A 20,889-nucleotide genomic window follows, 5' to 3' on the forward strand; every position below is an offset into this window, starting at 1 on the left:
TCGCTTGTAACGTGTTACCTGCTCACTCACGGCTTGGTCTAATCAACCCTCAACTTTCCAGCTACCGCGCGCACCCAACGTCATGTTCAGCTGGTGCGAATCAATCAGTGATTGCTAATCAGCTGATTCACCGTGCTCATACTTCTAAGTAGTGACACCATTTTTTCTCTTATTTTCTCCCGTGTATTTTATTAAAATAAACTAAAAGTTATAAAGCTAGTTTGACAATACAATGGTAAATAAAAATTAGTTATTGTAGGACCTTTTGTCATTATTTAAGGTTAGGAGTTTACTATTCAATATCCATAAACCCTATGAGCCCTAAGCTGTTTTAAGGGCATTTTCACTACCTCTAGTTAGAAGCATTTATCCTGGTCACTGTAAGTGCCATTCACACATGTTACATATTGGGGTTTTTTTCAGCACAGTCTAGGCTACCCAGATCTGCCACAATGGCTACCGCCGTTCATTCCGACATACCAGCACTCCGACATTGACGTCCAATTGTCGTAGTGGAGGCATGTCGCTTTATGGGAGAAAGTCCCACCACTCCGACATTTTTTTTTTTCATGGTCGCAGTGGCGGTATTTATCTTTTTTTTCAAACAACGTGCCATTCCGATATGAGGTCATTAATAGGCTATTAATGTCATAACTATATCCAATTGTGTAAAATAATAAAGATTCACATTTAAAATGTTGTGAAGACTTCTTGATATGGTTATGTGTCTGTTGCGTGCACGACTCGGGGAAGTGAAAGCAGTTAGACATGGCAAGTTTTCTTCTCTGTCTCATTATTCGCGGACTAAGTGGAGCTAAATTAAGTTATTATTTTGCTGTCACTTCGTCTGTTTTATGGCCTAGAATGTTGTTTTTGGTATCTGTGGATAGCTCTAGCTCTCCTCTTTTATCTGACATGCAAGCCGTATCTTTTTAACCACGGTTTCACGAGTAAATCAAACGAAAGTTGCGGTAGCCGAAGCTATATGATTCGTATTTGTTTGTCACTTCGTCTGTTTCTATAATACCAAAGGATCGATGTGTTTGGTATCAATGGAAAGCTCTGTTTCACCTCTTTCATTTGATATGCGTGTTATGTCTGTGCGATGCCTGGTCCCGGAGTAATTCAAGCGAGAGCAGTGGCTGCGTGGGTGAACGCAGAGCAATATAGACTATATGATATACTTTCATTTAAATTCATGATTTTATTTTTATTTTCATAGCCTACTTCATCGTACAGACACGTGTTTAGTCTCGTTGGAAAGCCCCGGTTCTGAGCTCTTTCATGCAATATAGGTCTCATCTCGCTGTGACTAATAATCGCGGAGCAATGTAGGCCTAACAGAGAAGAATGGGTGTGTCTTTTGACGCACTTTGCGTCCGTCGGGCTCATAGGGTCCGTTAAATTGACGTGGAAAAAAATAGGATTTGTAAACTGTCGGAATGGGGGTACTAAAATGTGTCGGATTGGCAGCATGTCGGAATAACACCATGTCTGAATAGCGGCATGTCGGACGAAAGGGATGTCGGACTGGCAGGATGTCGGACTGCCGACATGTAACCGCCACAATATCATGTATAAATACTTGCATTGATTTGATTTAGATTTTTAAATACAAATTTAAAAAGCATACTATACAAATTCTTACATTTTGACGATCTCACCACAGCTGACAGCTTGACATTTTACAGAAATATGTGGTGTGTGCCTTGCAGAAATAAATGGCCATTTCTGTTTAGTGATGAGAAATGACTTTTTGACACTTTTTACGCTCCATATTTGTGACACTAGCTGATCTGACCTGACTTGTTTGCGTGGTAGCGCACATGACGTGCACAGATGATGATTCTCTATAATATTTTTTTACTGCATTGGAATGAACAAAGTAAAGCCAAAAAAGTGTTTATTTGTCAAACAAATATGGATGCAATATGAATCTTGAATTGGATACCATACAGGAGTTTGCTAGGATCTCAAAACCGTATTATGAACGTGACTTGCCATAGAGAAACACATGATAACGTTGGATTATGAACATACCGGTAGGCTATTATGCCACACAAAAACATGGGGTATGGAGCTAAATGAAGTTATTATTTTGCTGTCACTTCGTCTGTTTTATGGCCTAGAAGGTTGTATTTGGTATCTGTGGATAGCTCTAACTATCCTCTTTCATCTGACATGCGTGTCATATCGTTCTGATAGCAGTTTCATGAGTAAATCAAACGAGAGTCATGGTAGCCGAAGCTATATGACATTATGATTTGTTTGTCACTTCGTCTGTTTTCATAACACAAAAGGATCGATGCCTTTGGTATCAATGGAAAGCTCTGTTTCTCCTCTTTCATTTGATATGCTTGTTGTGTCGGGTGCGTGAGTAATTCAAGCGAGAGTGCTGGATGCCTGGGTGAACGCAGAGCTATAAATAGACTGTAAATATGATACACTTTTATTTAACTTCATGATTTTATTTTATTTTCATACTTGATCATACAGACAAGTGTCTAGTCTCCTTGGAAAGCCCCTGTTCTGCTCTTTCGTGCAGTATTCGTCTCATCTCGCTGTGACAAATAATCGCGGAGCAATGTAACAGAGAAGAATGGGTGTGTTTTTTGACGCACTTTGCGTCCGTCGGGATCATAGGGTTCATGGATGTCCCCTGGCGTTGTTCATTGTGTTGAGTAGGCTAATCTAAACTCACTAATCAAATAACCTAATTAGCCTTCCAGTTAAAACCTAGTAGCATTTTTCAACGCAGTGCCCGTGCATGTTAGGTTAATGGTTCACATGTAGGATAACAGACAATAACAAATAAATCGCCTGCTAAGCAATTGAGAAACATAACCCATTTGGTAGGCCTCTTAAAAATTATCAAGATTAATGCTCTCTCATAATAATGAAATGCTTGTATTTGTACGATAACAGTTTTCATCAATATATCGTAGCTAATAGCCTACTAGTCCGTATTAGCCTACATATTAACCTGTGGAGTCGTTAACTTAGTTGTCGTTTTGTTTTGTTTGGCGATATGCCAGCGATTGTGTTGGTGCACACGATTCATAAACACCTCTTAAGCAAATTCTGGGGTTTCAGAGTTAAACAAAACGGTCACATTAATATAAATCATAACAAATGCCTGACCTATACCTGTATTCTCCGCCATCTTGAAAGCAAACGTAAGGTACAGCTTCCGGATTGCCAGCCAATGGGAACAACCAGCGTTCTACCGACCAATCATATACATTTGCGGTTCTGTCCCGTATCTCCGGCATGTTTCATTTCTCACGAAATCTCTGTTTGTGAGCCCTTCGCATAGTTAATCCCCTGTGATGCCACTCTCGGCCACTGGGGAGGTTTGGCGCTGTTTCACAGTGCTATGGGCATGAACATTGATTGCACTCGCAACACAAAACGTACCGTGTCCGGACCTGTCAGAAGTTGTTTCAAAGTAAGGTAAGCAACCAAATTTACCTAGTTTATTTTAGTAACACATTTATTCTCAGCCATGAATCATATTTGTACGCAGGGCTGTACGCTGAGCTTTTTCACTAGGAGCACAGGTGCTCCTAAATGAAAAAGATTAGGAGCACAGAAAGAAATTTAGGAGCACTATGAAATTTCCTTGAAAATTTTCTTGCCTTAAGCAGGATACAGATCATTCACAGCAGTGGCAATCATAGTCTCTGCTCAAACCCTACACACACAGAAAATGGCTTGTCTTGTTTCTATTTCATATTTTGAATTCAGAATTTGTATACATTTTGTTATCAATTTATAGCATTTTAGGATCTGCATAATTACTTATAGCTTAAAATATTCAGTAAACTGAATACTTCATATTGATTACACTGTAATGATATTACAGGGGTGGTGTGTAGGTCTAATTGAGTGCCTGTCACTTTAAGATGTACGTGAACATAATTAGGTTTCATTCGGTTTTAGGAAAAGTGTCAAGCATAGTTCAAGGATACATCATGTTTTCATTAAATAACTTAAATGTTCAAAAAACGAACAAAGGTAAAGACAAATATTTCTAGTGTAATAGAAAAGATGAGTGTCCACTGTCCAGTAACGTTAACTTCTATGATTTAGGTAGCCTACCATGGCATGTCATCGTGAGTTGTCACTTTTTCCTTGGTCATGTTTAATTGGCTGGGTGCTTAACTTACTCTACCATGACTCGTCTTGGAGTTTGGTAGGCTATATCTGTTATATCCAATGAGTGACAACCAGAGCTCAAAATAAAATGTTACGGTATTCTCCTCATAACGTTAGTGGAATGGAATTAATGTGAATGTAACCTCCATACAAAGACGCAGAGTGGCTATATAATGCGCACATTTGCAATGAAAATGTTCCGCCTTTTTAAAGCAGGTGTAGCCTACACCAAATCGTGGTTAAATCCATCATTTAGACAACAGAATCAGTCGGATTTCTCTCATAGAAGTCAACCAGGCCTATGTCAAATGGCTGGGGTGAAGCTAACACGGTTTCCACACCGTGTTTATCAACCGTGATAATAATAATATTTGAAATGAACACGGTAATTGTAGGCTATATAGTCAACATTCTTATCATGGTTTGCCGTTTCAACGGTAGGCTAATCGCTACAAAGTCACCAACTGATAACGAACAGATTGAAGAAAAAGAAGAATGGTTTTGGAGTGACATTTCTTGCGTGTGTGAGAGACAGCGAGGTTGATGCTGGAAGCGTGAGTTTCAAGCCTGGAGCGTTAGAGTTGTCAACTATGAAATTTGTATACAGATGCGCGAAAATTGTACTAGCCTATACTTTGATCCACTTGGTGTGGATTTTTAGGAGCAAAATGCGAATAAAAGGGTTGAATTCAGTACTCGCACCTGTGCTCCCATTTAATATTTTCAAGTAGCACAAATATATATTTCCTCGCATTTGTGCTCGCAGTGTACAGCCCTGTTTGTACGGCATGTTCCTATTCAGTGTAATGTTAGGTGTTCTTTTGAAGGCTTTAGCTATTTCTCTTTTGAATGTTAGCTGCTAACTAACTCGTTGTGTTAGTTTCACTTTCTTTGATTTCGCCAGTGAACATTCACGTTTTTAGTTAAGTTATTGTTGTTACACTGTTTCCGTTTGTTTCATGTAGCATACCTACATAGGAGTTTTGCACTTATCAATGTCTGAGCTGCTGCAGCACCACTGGTGACTAACCTTCTCCGCCACTTTTAGTAGGTTTTGGCTGATAGGCTACTGTTGGCCATTTTAATGTGCTTTTTCTTAGAAATGTACCTAAATAATGTTCTGCTGTTGACTGTGTGTAGCCTACACAATATGTAGGCTAAAGTAAGAAACAATCATACAAATTTGCTCTCCCTCAGATTTAGGTTCAGAACGTGATTGGAGGTACAGTAGCAGGGACCTGTGAGGAGAAATTTGTGAGAATGAGTGATAGAATGGGAGACAATGAGGAGACAATGAGGAGATCAGGTAAGGGAGTTGAACTGGTGGAAGCCCATGCTGTATTCTTGACACATTTACAGCTGTGCAGCATTTAATGGTTTTACAGAAATAAAGCATTTATGGATGCTGATTCTGAATATCAAGCTTCAGGAATTATTAACTTTGCGTATTAGGCCAGTCAATCTAGCTCAAAAAAGGGCCAAACCTGTAACTAATTGCAATAGTAATGGTTCATACTTTTTATTGATCCTTAAACCCTCCTGCATCACATATTAAAAATCTACCCATTTATATTTAGTGGAACATACTTTTATTCAAGGTCAAAGGTAGCAATTTCCAATGCATTTTGCCATTGAGATTTACTACATGTGAAATGGGTAAAAAATAGAATCCTACGCCAAGCAGTAGTACTGCTCAGTGTACAGTGAGATCAGCGATATTAGATGGGACTTATTTTCAAATTGTGAAACAAACAGAATCAGGGCAAGTTCAAGCTGAGTGCAAATTATGTACAAAGAAGAAAACCATCATATCTGGTTCTGTTCAAGCCACTACAAATTTCAAAACTCACCTGAAGAGGTTGCATGGTGAAGTACTTCCAGAGTTTGAGCACAAGCAGGATTTCAGCAGTGGAAAGAAAAGGGCCATCGGTACCTACAACACACAAGCAGACAAAGTTGTTTACAGAGCGTTCTCCCAGAAATGCTCCGATCTCTCAGAAAAAAGTTGATGACTTAATCACTGCCTATTAGTGATGGATTTTATCGTTCGAGGCCATGACACAGTTCGCATCGTTCAGTTTGCCAAGATGATTCGTTCTTACAGTTCGTTCGTACGTTTGGTATTTCCGGTATAACGTAGTTCAGCGTGAATCATAAGCTCCTCATTCACAAACGATCATGCGAATGGTCAACAAAGTTAAGGTCAAATACATCTGCAACTTGGTTATGTGTAGCCTACTTTTAAAAAACACAACAGCTTATTAGGCAACTAATGTATTGTATTTACCTTGACATCAAATGTAAATATAGAAGTTTAATATACTATGGCTAGATCCGCGAATTTATTTAATAAATGAACGAGAAGAGGAGTCAGTCAAACCAATGTGGGGAGCTAGCGAGCAATGAACGAAATCCTACATGCATGCGACAGCGTCATGCGACTGTCGTCAGCAGAAACTCAGCCTCAATCAGCTCGGACCCTACTCTTTCCTTTCAGCTGAGGAGCGCTTGGTGTTCAGCAGCTCAGCTGTAGCCCGGACGTCAGCTGACAATCCTGAAGGGTGAGTCAATACCTGACAGTTTATAATATATGAAAAATACCCTTCGATTATTACTTTTTCGCACTTGTATTCACAAGCGAATTGTGAATAAAATAGTGAATTTTCGCGATTGGATTGGATTGGATGCGATTGTGAATTTTCGCGATTGGATTCACACATAGCAGCTGTGGCGGACGGCAACATTTGCCTAGAGCAAAATGACAACGACAACAACAAAAAACCGACCGTGAAAAGTCTCTGTGCCGTCAGCTACAGTAGGCTATGGAAAGGTTACTTTGGACATGTAATTCGATAATGTTATAAGTTATCATATTAATGTAATAGTGGTGTAATTTGATTAGGCTACTTACCAAAGCCAATACGACACATTTTAGTTTTCCTTTAACCTTAGGCTACATTAGGCCTATTTCCATTTCATTTCATTTCATTTCATATTTATTATACAGGAAAGTATTAAAAGTAACAGTTACAGTGTAAAACGGGCCTGACTCAGTGAAAAGCTGATTTACAGCAGGTTCCTGTTCTGCAGCACATATAACGAGTAACAGGGACAAGACACATCATACATCAGCATTTACATACAAACAGAAGGCAAACATAGACATCAGACTTAAGCAAAGACAGTGGTTTAAATGTCGTGGTTTGCAGGTGTATGTATTGAGGAGTAATTGTTTATAGTGTTTTTTGAATTGTGTGATGGATTCTCTAATATGTTGAGGAATGCCATTCCAGACTCTGGTAACAGTATGTAATACTCTGCCCAAAGCCATTATTCCAAAACAGATTAACATCTCCTTTAGTATGGAATAATTCTGAGATCAAATAGATTTCAAGTAAAAAAAAAAATTTAATAAACATTTTAAATTTAAACAGAAGTTAACATTTTGTTCTGTGACCACAGTGATTGAGCCACAGAGGAGAACCCAGGAACCTCGATCTGGAGCAGGAGCATCCTGATGGCTTACTCAAGGTTGGCATTCTGGAACACGAAGTTGTGTGCCTTTGACCGAGTGAGCCGGCTGCGCCTCTCTGAGATGATCTGCCCCATTTTGCTAAACACTCGTTCAGATGGCACAGAGGTCGCGACAAGCCGTGGAGTCAGCCGTGGGAATACCAGTGCCCTGTTCTTCCACCAGATCAGGGGGTTGCAGGACCTAGGGATCAGGGCCTCCTGGAGGAAGGACCGGATCTCGAGGGTCGCTTCTGTGTGAGCACTGATGTGACTCACAAGCCCCGACACCTGTTCATCAAAGTCCCCCCAGACCTGGCTGGCCTCGATTGGAGCTTCTTACTGTAGTTTAAATTTCAAAATAAATCATCCATTTGGATTGATTGTCTTTGAGTTATTGTCACTGATTCATAGTGGGCAATCTGTTACAACAATAGAGTTACCCCGCATTCACAACAGATCTCATTCACTTTGCATGGGGCGGACTCGAAATGCATTGTGGGTCAGTCCGTCGCTTCAGCTCCGTTGCCTCCGTCAAGAAAGTTGAGAAATGTTCAACTTTTCAGGCAACGACGGATCCGTCAGCCAATCAGATCACGTGTATGCAAATACACATACGGCAGATCCAACCTCCGTGATCCGTTGACGGACGGAGACAGTGTGTACGCGGGGTAAGGGCAGAAGTTTGGGATGTCTAACATGAGTTGTCAGCATGTCTAATCTGTTGACTGATTATGGAAGGAGTCTCTTGCTTTCATATAAGGGATAGACGAAAAAGCCTTTTAGAAAGAAGTATTTTGTAGTATTTTGAAAATACAAAAATACAGTATTTTATTAGTAAATTTTTTTGGATGATGTGTTGTGTTAGCCTAGAAATCTAGACGCACCCTAGCGGCCAAAAATATTTTTGCCTGGCGGGATGGTCTAGGGTCGCACCGTTGAGGACAAGCCTGCGCCAGGATCGAGTTCAGCCGAGCCAATCAGAACGCTCTATCTGTGTACGGAGTCCTTGAGCCCTCACCTTCGGCTTCCGATAAGAAGCCAGGGGGCTGGACCATGCGTCCTCGTTCGACGAGTTGGGTTTGAGACCGTATCGCACAACCAGGGCTGCCAAGTCATTTCTCACTCAAAATATTTCCCCATTCAGTGCACTATATATCTTTTTTCATGATGATAAACTTTGGTCATTGCCTTGCCGTAGTTCGAGCTCTGATTGACTGACAGCAATAACAATCCATCAGTCCTTTGTGCCTAAATCTCACCAACAATAGAAGGCATCACGCAATATAAACAAATCAGACGCAACGTAAGCAACGTAAGGCGGGTCTTGGCGGCTCTAACTTTCAAACACAACAGCGCTGACTCCGACAATTAGATTTTAAACGTTCTACATGCTAGTTTTTGTTCACTGTTGATTTGCTGTTTCTCCTTGATTTTCCAAGTTAACGTTAAGGCTGCTAAGTCTATCATTGTCCTATACCTGTTGCAGAGCTGTGTAACATTTATTTGCCTCTTTCTTGATAAGTTCACACTTGAGTGTGACAGTCTAAATAAATGTCGCCAAAAACAAAAGATGGATGAGGCTAACGAAGCGCGCTCGTTTGAATCGGCTTTGGAAGAGTTAGACTTGGGCTTTTCTCTGAAGTTTGAGCAGAAAGAAGCACTCAAGTCATTCGTTTTAAAGAAGGATGTATTTGCCGTTTTGCCGACCGGCTACGATTGGTCACAAATGCTGGCCTATTACGTGCAGAGGCAGTTTGAAAGACAACTGTTCATCCCACCCACAGGCTTCAACTCTGTGAATGGTCCGACCCCAGACTATACATTTCTGTGTAGTTTGGCTTGCCAGGCTAGTGTTGTGTAGCTTATTTTGATACATTTTTAAGGTGTGTATTTTGTATTTTATTTGGAAATACATTTTGATGCATTTGTTAGGTTACAAAGTTCATCTCAAGGTGTTGTTGGCATTAAATTGACTTTGAAAAATCGGATTTCTAGACTGTCGGAAAGGGGGTACTAAAATGTGTCGGATTAGGAGCATGTCTAAATAGCAGCATGTTGAAATAAAGGCATGTCTAAATGGAAGCATGTCGTAGTGGTGGCATGTCTGAGTGGCAGCATGTAACCATTTTCTAGGAGGTGCTAAACGAACGGTAAATGACAGACATTTAACAAGATCCAGCACAGTGCCATTTTACGCCAAACAGAGGCCAGTTGGCGGGGTGAATTGGCATAACCTTGCATGCGTCGGTAATGTCGGCTTTAGCGAGAATAGAGCCCTGACTAGCGATTTTAATGAGATGAATAGCATTATCCATGGAGGCATAGTGGAGAGAAAAGGGCTCAAGAGGAATCATTTCATTGACGCTGGACCAGATTTTGGTGAGGTGAAGACATGTAGAAAATCAGCCTTTTCTTGCCAGAGTATTTGCTGGTAGCTACGAAGAGAAGGGGCCAAAAACATAAACTTCATTAAATTATTTAGAAAGAAGTTCAGACACTATAGAGGGTTCGGCTAACGCCGACTGTAGGCTCTTAGCCATGATCAAGTTTGAGAGGGGGGACAGAACACCAACCCTAAACCCCTGAGAGAGACCGGTGAGCAGATAATCAACAAACACAGGATCAGGATGGGCAGAGAGATAGAATGACAGAGTGGAGACATTGATTGGTGTAGATGGATTAGAAGCTAGAATTTCTTGGAGGAAGCCTTTCCTCCTGTTTGGGGTCGCAAGCGACGGGGACAGACAGACTTTGGATGTGGATCCTTGCAATGGCTACATACAAGGGAAAACAAACTGTTAGAATGAGAACACACCCTCATTAAAGTTATTGCAGATGGCGTACCCGTTAAAATAGGTAACAGGATGCCCTTGTCGATCAATGCTAGACCTTACAGAGTCAGAACCTTGGACAGCAACCGGATATTTGGTTGAAGGCAGTTTGAGAACACAAAATTGCCGTGTGGCCGTGGGAGCCGCAAATGTTGCAGCTGAGCGATTCTCTGGCCGCTGAAATGCCTAACTAAAAGTCAATTGTTGACGACAGACCAGTCCAGGCGTGAATTATAAAGGGAAATGTAAGAAGCGGACTTTGCAGAAAATGCATTATGATATTGGTAGAAAAGTGTACCTCCGTACCTTTGGTTAAAATCGGCCATGGCAAGGTAGGTGTCCAGTCGCAGTCGAAATCGCAAAAGGGCAGGTTTTTTAAAAGCTTTGGATCAGAATGTAAAACAAAACTGAAACGTCACCGCAGTCGACTAGTTGACGATCGATTGTGGGAGATGGCAACAGCAAGGAAGCAAGGTTTATGTCTTTACCTTGGAGAATGTTTTGCCTGAGTTGTGGAGAGATGGAGACAGTGGAGGAAACAAACGATGCGCCTGCCCAGTGAAGGAGCGGGGAGAACTGTTGCCAGAGAGAAAGCTGGCGAGACTGGAGTGCCAGCTAGAACTGCAGTTGGCTTAGCCACTGAAAAACCTGTGCTGGTGCTTGGTGTTAGAGAGAACAGTTTTAAAACACCCGCTGAATTCCTATAGGCTACCACTGATTGATTGAATGTTGTAGATTGGGGGTGTTCCCCGAAAATTTAAACAAGGCTATGATTCATGAATGAATGGGTAGAGTAAGAAAGATACACTACGAGTCTCCCTAGTAGAACTTTAAGCCTACCTTACATTGACAGACTTTGCAAAGATTTGGAAAAGATTTTTGAAAGACTACAGTCTCAGACCCTCTCACATCTAAAGACAATTCATTGAGTTTCCAGTCACAGGCCAGTCTCAGATTAGAATTTTGCAAACACTGTGGATCACTTTACAAGACTGCTACTAGATTCTTTCAAATTATTTCCATCGTGCACTAGGCTACACGTCATCATGAACAGGAACAGATAGCCTACTCATATCAAAGAAATTTTTTCTCGTTTCTGCAGCATTGTTTCATGTTTGACATCCCTAACAGATATAGAGCTGTTCTGTCTCGTAGAATGATTAGACTAATAATTTATAAGAAATGAAATAACAAATAATCATATAAACTACAGCTGTCGCCTATTTTGCCCCTTTCTGTTTTGTGTTGGAGCGAGGTCACTATTAAGATGAACTTTATTGTCCCAGAAGGGAAATTTGTCTTGGGCATTTACAGTGCTGCATACAACTGCTTGTCATAAAAACAAAACACCAATTCACGCATACCACACAGACAACAAAGACAGCAGAGTGGAGTTACAGTGGGCACATCAGACATAGTAATCAATAACTCCAACTTAACAGAGAAACACTCCTAACCAATGATATTGCACATTTCCCAAAAAGTTCATAGATGGGCCTACCCCTATGCTAAGACCTCAAAGATACAAGACATTTTGAGTTCATCACAATAATAAATAAATGATCAGCATTTAAAACGTCTCTTTGCATTATAAAACTATCACTTGTTATAATTCCCCTTTTCTCCATTATATTGCACAGTCCCTCTTTTTGCCCTGATATAGGCCTATTGCACAAATCCCTTGGTATTGCACATTCTCAAGAACACATAGTATTGATATTGCACATCTTTCTGTAGTGGTTAATATTGCACATTTTCCTAGGCATTGCACCTTATCAACATATGGTATTGGTATTGCACATTTCCCTCGGCATTGCACAATTTCCCTTTGAAATTCATAGAACCCCCTATACTTAAAAATACAATAAATATGCATACAGAGCCTGAATAAATGAATTGTTCACAGCAAAAACCTTCATTTGTCATCATTCCCTATACTCTTACTACTATTATATTGCACAGCCCCTTCTTCTACTTTAATCTTAATATTGCACATCTCCCTATACTGATATTGCACATTTCCCTTGGTATTGCACATTCCCAAAAACTCATAGAACGCCCCTACTGTATACTCAGGAATATAATATTTTAGGTGCATGACAATCAGGTGCACAATGAACTATGCACGTATAGTGCGTTTGTTTTTGTTCGTTTGTTTTTGTTCTTGTTTCATGAATTCATTTAATAGTTTTATTGAGGTTGGGATAAAAGAGAGCTTGTAACGGTTGCTTTTGAATCCACTGACTCTAAAACGTCTCCCAGATGGTAGTAATTCATATTCAGAGTAGAGAATATGGGAAGGATCATCAAGAATACTGTGTGCCCGGTTTACTACTACTTTATCAAATATGAATTGAAGGGAGGGGTAGTGATGTTTACCTACCACTTTCATTGCGGTCTTGACTACTTTCTCTAATTTAGTTTTGCTCTGCACTGTGAGAGAGCCATACCAGGCTGCCATCCCATATCTGATCAAACTTTCCAGCACTGCATAATTGTTTTTAATGTTCACGTCACTATTTGCATGAGCCACGACTGAAAAGACTTACGATAAAATCAAACATGTTTGATATTGTCGTAACGGCAAAACTAGAAAAAGACTGACTCCGACGGACTTAAAACCGCTAAGATTGGCACCTTACACTAAGCAATTTAGTTGACGGGAGCGTGCCGCGATTCCAGTACAACTCGATTTTGGAAATTTAGTCACCGACTGTTAAACACACCAAAATCGTACAATGTAAGCCAGCCTATAGCTGAAGCTATCATTTCCCCTTCCCTGCAACCCCTGGACCCCGGAAGGCTACTGCAGAGCTGGATAGCCACCTGCCAGCTGACTTCCTGGAGCTCTTTCTTACTGACGAGCTGCTCCAACATATTGTGGATCAGACCAACTTGTATGCAAGTGTGGCAGGTGGGACATAACTAAGTAGCAGACTGACCCCGCATTCACACTGTCTCCGTCCGTCAACGGATCTCATTCACTTTGCATGGGGCAGACTCGAAATGCATTGTGGGTCCGTCCGTCGCTTCAGCTCCGTTGCCTCCGTCAAGAAAGTTGAGAAATGTTCAACTTTTCAGGCAGCGACGGATCCGTCAGCCAATCAGATCACGTGTATGCAAATACACATACGGCAGATCCAACCTCCGTGATCCGTTGACGGACGGAGACAGTGTGAATGCGGGGTAAAGCCTACCTTACATTGCCAGACTTTGCAAAGATTTGGAAAAGATTTTTGAAAGACTACAGTCTCAGACCCTCTCACATCTAAAGACAATTCATTGAGTTTTTAGTCACAGGCCAGTCTCAGATTAGGATTTTGCAAAGACTGTGGGTCACTATTTACAAGACTGCTGCTAGATTCCCTCAAATTATTTCCATCGTGCAATAGAGCTCCCCAGTCCCGCCCACAGCCTAGTCCGGAAGTAAAAATCCAATACAATTTCTCCATTGACAATTGGAGAATAAGCCATAACATCGTAACCGTCCATGGTAGACTTAAAACCAGCTACGATGTGACTAAGCGATTATACCTGCTCATATAGATGTCAAAAGTTAATGGGGGCATCAACCTTGTTTTGAGAAAACAATGCTTTATTCACGATTTAACGAGAGAGTACTACACTACCCGACACCCTAACGTGTAAAACTGGTGAAAGCAGAGCCTTTGATTGGTAGAGATCGCCGTTGCCATGGCAATGCCAAACAAACTGTACTCAGCTTTTCCCGCGCCTATCGTCCAGCTTCGTCTCGCTGGAACTTCAAAACTTAAAATGGCTGCAGGGCTGATCAGGACCGATGTGTGGTCTTCCGAAAAATAACGGTTTTCTCATCTTGAAGGTTGAATTTACTCAATGGAAACGGTAGGAAGTAATCATCTTCTTTTCTCAGATTAATATGGAACCATGTTAAACTATCTTTAGGCTGCAAATGTTGGAAATGTGTGTACGTTTGCAAAGCATCCTGGGATTTGAGTTCTCTATCTCGGAATTTAAGATATGTACACAGTCTTGTACCTTTCGCTTTTTTTACATTTTCTGTTCATTTTTTCACTCGAAATTATAAGTTATATGCTTATGAGTCACATCGTAGCTGGTTAGCCTAAGGCATGGTCTAAAACTCTTTATATCCGAATTTTTCCAGAAGTCAATGGGAGAAATGAATGAGAATTTTACTTCCGGACAAGCACCTCTCTCGGAGGAGGGGCGGGACTGGGGAGCTCTATAGAGATCGCTAAGACATGTGACTAAAGTCATCAAAACACAAAGAATTATGGGTAGGTTTGGCTCGCCTGATGCCAGCCCATGTAAACTAGTGGGTCTGGGTCTATGATCTGGCATGATAATAATGAAAACTAAGCGTGAAAAAATTGTGTGAAAAACAGTTATAATCTCGCGCTTCCTTAGTGCTGCTATCCAAGCCATTCCTCGCCTTTTTGTCACCTCTGAAACATGACGTATACTATTATTTTTCTACGCTGGAAAACTATAAAAGATAAGCTTCATGTTACTCTATTGAATTTTATAACACAGCAGGTAAACGGCATTTCGACAACTGCACTTCGTTGTTCCCGCACGTCAGTAAAACAACTTAATTTTGGGCCACCTATTCCCAAAATGCGTTGCGTTTTACGTCACGTTCTCAATCTCTATAGGCTACACGTCATCATTCACAGGAAATCACATGATAGTCTACTCATATCAAAGTATTTTTTTTCGCGTTTCTGCAGCATTGTTTGATGTGTGACATCACTAACAGATATAGAGTTGTTCTGTCACGTAGAACAGCCGACTAATAAATTATAAGAAATGAAATAACAAATAATCATAAAGGCTACAGCTGTCGCCTATTTTGCCCCTTCCTGTTTCATGTTCGCGCAAGGTTACTATTGGTTTTTAATGTTCACGTCACTATTTGCATGAGCCACGACTGAAAAGACTTCCGATAATATCAAACATATTTGATATTGTCGTAACGGCAAAACTAGAAAAAGACTGCCTCCGACGGACTTAAAACCGCTAAAATTGCCACCTTACACTAAACGATTTAGATGACGTGAGCGCGCTGCGATTTCAGTACAACTCCCAAGATTTCCGGAAATTTAGTCGCCGACTGTTAAAACAGACCAAAATCGTGCAATGTAAGCAAAGATAATTAAGGGCGGAGCAAGATACTTCATGAGAAGCCACTTCCTGGAACCCGAATCACAAGAGGGGGGGTCAAAATCCCCCTTTATGCAGAGCAGAGGCAGCAACTGTTCCATTGAAGTCTATGGACATAGATCAGAATTTCAACTATATGCTAAAATCTCCATTCTCTAGAGTTAGGAATGTCAATTTTGGGCACGGTTTCATGACCCTCAACCCCTTCTGACCACTTCAGGTACCTTTTTAGCATTTTTGAGCATTCCCGTCTGGAGAAAATCGACTTTATATCAGGTGTGCCCCTCTTGTTTATTCTGCTTATTGGCTGGTTGCTACGTACGCTCTACCTTGACAACACATTAGCCAGCCAGCTGAACCAAATCCTGATTTGTGCTAACGACGATCAGATGGCGCTGGGGTAACTTAATGAGAGCAGCGACATATTTCCATTATTCCATTGATGTTTTTATTCAATTCCTTGAAATGTATGCTTTGTGTGTGTTACTTCCATATTAGAACTAATAAATGTAGAGGGCTTGAAAGAGCAGCAAGATTATTTTGGAACATCATCAAGCATTGATAATCGAGTGCTTGATTTTGTACACCTGTGGAAAGGGACCTGATGAAACCCATGAATACGTCTGACACGCAATGACGCGCCTCTTTATGCAGAGGAAGTGATCCCCGTTTTGCGCCCATAGACATGAACTACGACGACGTATCTTGCTACGCCTTAAGGATCTTTGATGTAAGCCAGCCTTAAGCCACGTTGGGACTTGCACCTGTAGCAGGACTAGGTCCACGCCCCTTAGACAGCTCGGCAATGCCCTTCTGAGTGGCTCTGGGAAATTGGAGGTGAGCCAATCAGTACGTGGGAGCGGCTATAAGGTTTTAGCTTTTATGGTTATGGTTATGGTTATGGTTATTTAGCAGACGCCTTTGTCCAAAGCGACATACAAATAAATCACAATACAAATTAAATAACAGTGAACAATTACAAAAAGGGAGAATAGCAATATTATCAATAAAACAATCAATTAAGCACTAACCTAATGAGAAATAAAACAATGAAATGAGAATAGCAATCAAATAAGTCATTCAGTTAATTATATAATAACAATAACTATAGCATGGTATGGCTAAATTTAAGGACAATAGCAGAATAAATGTCAAATTCTAACAATGGACAAATTATAACAAAACAATACTATTATACAAACCATAACACATAACAAACGCTCAAAAGACTAAGTGCATATTAAACAAATATGCCTTAAGACCCCTCTTGAAAGATCCAAAACTGTTGCTGGAACGGAGAGCACTGGGCAACTCATTCCACCAACACGGAACCACTGAAGAATAGGATCTACAGTTTGACCTAGCATGAATGGTTTGTCGACATAACAGACGCTCCTCAGAAGATCGCAATGGGCGGTTGGGAATGTACATCTTGATCAAAGAACTGAAGTAGCTAGGAGCAGATCCAGTCAGTGTCCTATAGGCCAGAGTGAGAGATTTAAATTTAATTCTGGCTACTATAGGGAGCCAGTGGAGAGTAACTAGGAGAGGGGTTACATGTGTCCTCTTTGGCTGATTGAAGACCAGTCGTTTTATGTTGAAGGCTAGCGTCGTAGCTACATTGTTTGCCTGACTCCAGCCTTCACCGCTCCCCGTATTGGCTTCGCCTCTGGCCGGTTCCGTGTGTCCGCCGACTTCTCGGTAGGTGATTGGTATTGTGTTTGTAGTTGGCTATGTTTGTATCATTCAATGGGCTAACTCAAACATTGGGGTTTAGGAGTGCAGCTAGTCGCTGAACATGGGCCTTATGACTGACCACAGCAGAGCGGTAGGTCACGTTAACCGTTTTTAAAGTAATATGCAAACTTGCGTGGGTTTAATTGTATGTTCTTTGTGTAGCAGATCTCGGGCGTAACAGGGAGCGGCAACATCAAGGCATCTTGGTTCCAGTTCGAACGCTGCTGTTTTGTCTTGTCTTGTTTTGTGTTTGTTTCATTCCGTTTGTGAGTCGGCTGTGTTTAGCCATCACGAAGTCAGCCCTCATTGATTAACTGAAGTGACGACAGGTGTGCTGCTGTTTGCTCACGAATAACTACGAATTCAGTTCGGTTATGGAGGCTAATTCCTTAGCTTGTTACACTGCGTGTCATGATTTGTCACCATAAGTCTGCGTGAGTGATTGTGATGATTTCACTGTTTGCTGTGACAACGGAGTGCTGTGCATTGGAGTGCTATTTTATTCACGAGTGTCTCATTCCCTGAATAGCCACCTCTACTGACTTTAGCGATCTCACTCTGGAGAGTACTACTGCTGTTAGCGAACCCACACTGGAGAGTAATACTGACTTGAGTGAACCCACACTGGAGAGAACTCACTCATGTTTTTAATGTCAATAAATAAGACTTTATTTGTGGAACACATGCCTCTCTGGTTTTCTGTGACCCCGAACCTGTGTTGCCTGGTAGCTGAACATTAACCAGTCTCAAAGAGTTTATATTCTGAGGGGAAGGGCCTCAGGTGGCGTAGTCGACATGTAGCAATGTAATGCAAACCATCCACTTTGCCACATTTGGCGTAGTTGGCAGAGGATCAAATAGCAAAGCCAGAGACGTGTGTTCCAGTGTTTTTCTGTCTTTTGTAACTTTGTGTCTTTGCTTTGTTGTATTACTATTGGTTATCTTTTTTTATTATTATCTCAGACAAAACAGCAGCTGTTTGTGGGACCAAGAAGGAGTCAGGTAGGCTTGGTGCATGGCCAGCTTCGGTTGGGTTGTGTCCCTGTCCGTCCCCCCCGTCCCCGTCCCCGTCCCCGTCCCCGTCCCCATCCCCATCCCCCCCGTTGCCTTCCTGGTGCCCTTTCTCCTCCTTCCCCCCCCCCCCCTTCCCGTTTTGTACGGCGTGTAGCTCAATGCAGCGCTGTAGCCAGGGTAGCTCCCCACCTATGCCTTTGGGTCATGGGTCGCCATGAGGGCGACAGCCATTAGCGGAGCCTGGTGTTAATGCCTCCCTGGTACCCCCCCCCCCCCCCCCCTCCTCCTTTCCCCCTTCCCCCATCTTGTACAGCGTGTGGCTCAATGCAGCGCTGTAGCCAGAGTAGCTCCCCACCTATGCCTTTGGGTCATGGGTCGCCATGAGGGCGACAGCCATTAGCGGGGCCTGGTGTTAATGCCTCCCTGGTACCCCCCCCTCCTCCTTTCCCCCTTCCCCCATCTTGTACAGCGTGTAGCCCAATGCAGCGCTGTAGCCAGGGAAGCTCCCCACCTATGCCTTTGGGTCATGGGTCGCCATGAGGGCGACAGCCATTAGCGGGGCCTGGTGTTAATGCCTCCCTGGTACCCCCCCCCCTTGGGCCCAGTTCTTCACTAGAGGTGGAGTACGGGAGTTGGGTAAAAACACTATTTTGACCACACTTATCTTTTACGTATCACTTCAAACAGTTACTTCGTTCGGACCTTGCCTTGGATTTATTTACAATAACTTTTCATTCATTTTCGTTTCTGTCCATGGACCAATAAATATCATTTTTGCCACATAAATGAGAAAGGTGCGTCAATCCAGCCAAGCTTTCTAGTGCTTCATCGCCTCTTAAGAACTCTAGAAAAATGGACAGAACAAAGTAAAAAAGTAAAAGGATTGAATGGATTTTGTTACTTAGATGATGGACAAAGAGCAACCTTGAAGTTTCGAAGGTGGATCCGTGCAAGATTGGGAGTAACACAACGTTTTAACAACGCCGGGCCGCCACGCTCGGAAAGTGTTTGGCCTGTTTGCCGTGTGGAAACAGAGGAAGTATTTGGATGCAGTTTAAACTGTCTGGACATTGAATGCTCTGAAAACCATGAAGATAAATTGCGAAAAATTGGGAGTTCTCACCAGGAAACGCAATGAGGACGTGGTGAAAGACCCCGTTATGGATTTTATATCCAATAAGTTAAAAATTCTTAGTTTATTGAATTGAATAGTTTTTGGTTATGTTCTTAAAATGCTTATTGAAATTAAATATTGATCTTGATAATATTGATGTTCAGAACAACAGTCAATCAGGTAGCATAGTATTGTCCAGAAGTAATGTAGGCCACTGAGCAACACAGTATGTCCACTAACATAACTGTGAACATGGATGTATACTTACTTGCACATACTCGTAACGTAGGTCTTTGTTTTTCGTGCAGAGTTGCGCTCAAAGGGAACCCTATAGACCTGTTTCATTCGCATATTTTGGCGGCGGAGAATTCGGTCTATTGTGGACAAGCTGACATCATCAATGTTCTCAAAGTTGACATTATCGCCAATGACGTTGTCTCTGATCTCCCGGAGTCTGATGAGGTTGTTGGCACGAACCATATCCACAATGAGGGTTTCTTGTGCCGCTGTAAATATGGCAACCCTCCCACCCCTATGTGGCATTCTTTCAACTCTAAAGAAAGAAACGTGTTGTCAATTGACATGTTTTACATTACAGTAACAACTGATTTACATGTAAAACTACAGTAATAGACTACTTTCACAGGCTTGTAAACCAGTATTGTGACAAAGAAAGCAATAGAGTACATTACCTGTTGTGTTGTCTGAATGCCCTGATAATGGTGGCCACGGAGAACCTACTCAGGTTTGGACAAACTCTTAGACCTGCTTCAGCCATTGTCATGCCATGGACAATGACATGGTCAATGATTGTTGCTCGCATCTCGTCCGTAATGATGGTGCGAGGTTGTCTTGCTCTCCCTCCTGGACCTTCTCCTCTCTCTTGTTGGCCTCCTCCTCTTCCTCTTTGGCCTTCTTCTCTTCCTCCTCTGATTTGAACCTCTCTTCCTCTTTGGCCTGCTTCTCTTCCTCCTTTGATTTGAACTCCTCTTCCTCTTTGGCCTGCTTCTCTTCCTCCTCTGATTTGAACCTCTTCCTCTTCGGCCTGCTTCTTTCCTCCTCTGATTTGAGCTCCTCCTCCTCTTTGGCCTGCTCCTCTTCTTCCATGGCCAGCTCTTCTCCCTCCTCTCACTCGAATTCCTCTTCCCCTGACTCTGTCTTCATCCATTGTGTTTGTTTGGAATCTTCAGGCAACTGTGCTTTTATAGGTGTGGTCACAGCATTAGCAACTAGTGTCTTCAATTTTGAGTCGTTTTGTGTAATGAATGACGCTGTGTGTGTTTATTGTGTTCAATTATTGCTGACTGTGGCAAGCATTTTGCATCACATGAGCTTTCATTTGAGAATATGTTTTGCAAC

At 41.8% G+C, this 20,889-nt stretch overlaps 2 long non-coding RNA genes across 2 annotated transcripts; both read left to right on the plus strand.

Annotated features, from left to right (window-relative positions):
• The first annotated feature begins 6,583 nt into the window (after nt 1–6,583).
• On the plus strand, nt 6,584–8,052 carry LOC134083188 (uncharacterized). The gene is made up of 2 exons (XR_009939717.1): nt 6,584–6,719; nt 7,621–8,052. It is a non-coding gene; the product is annotated as an uncharacterized LOC134083188 (long non-coding RNA).
• Nucleotides 8,053–17,262: 9,210 nt separating this feature from the next.
• On the plus strand, nt 17,263–17,987 carry LOC134083187 (uncharacterized). Its single transcript, XR_009939716.1, has 3 exons — nt 17,263–17,366; nt 17,443–17,493; nt 17,565–17,987. It is a non-coding gene; the product is annotated as an uncharacterized LOC134083187 (long non-coding RNA).
• Nucleotides 17,988–20,889: the final 2,902 nt, after the last annotated feature.

The sequence above is a fragment of the Sardina pilchardus genome, chromosome 6, assembly GCF_963854185.1.
Source record: "Sardina pilchardus chromosome 6, fSarPil1.1, whole genome shotgun sequence".
NCBI lineage: Eukaryota > Metazoa > Chordata > Actinopteri > Clupeiformes > Clupeidae > Sardina > Sardina pilchardus.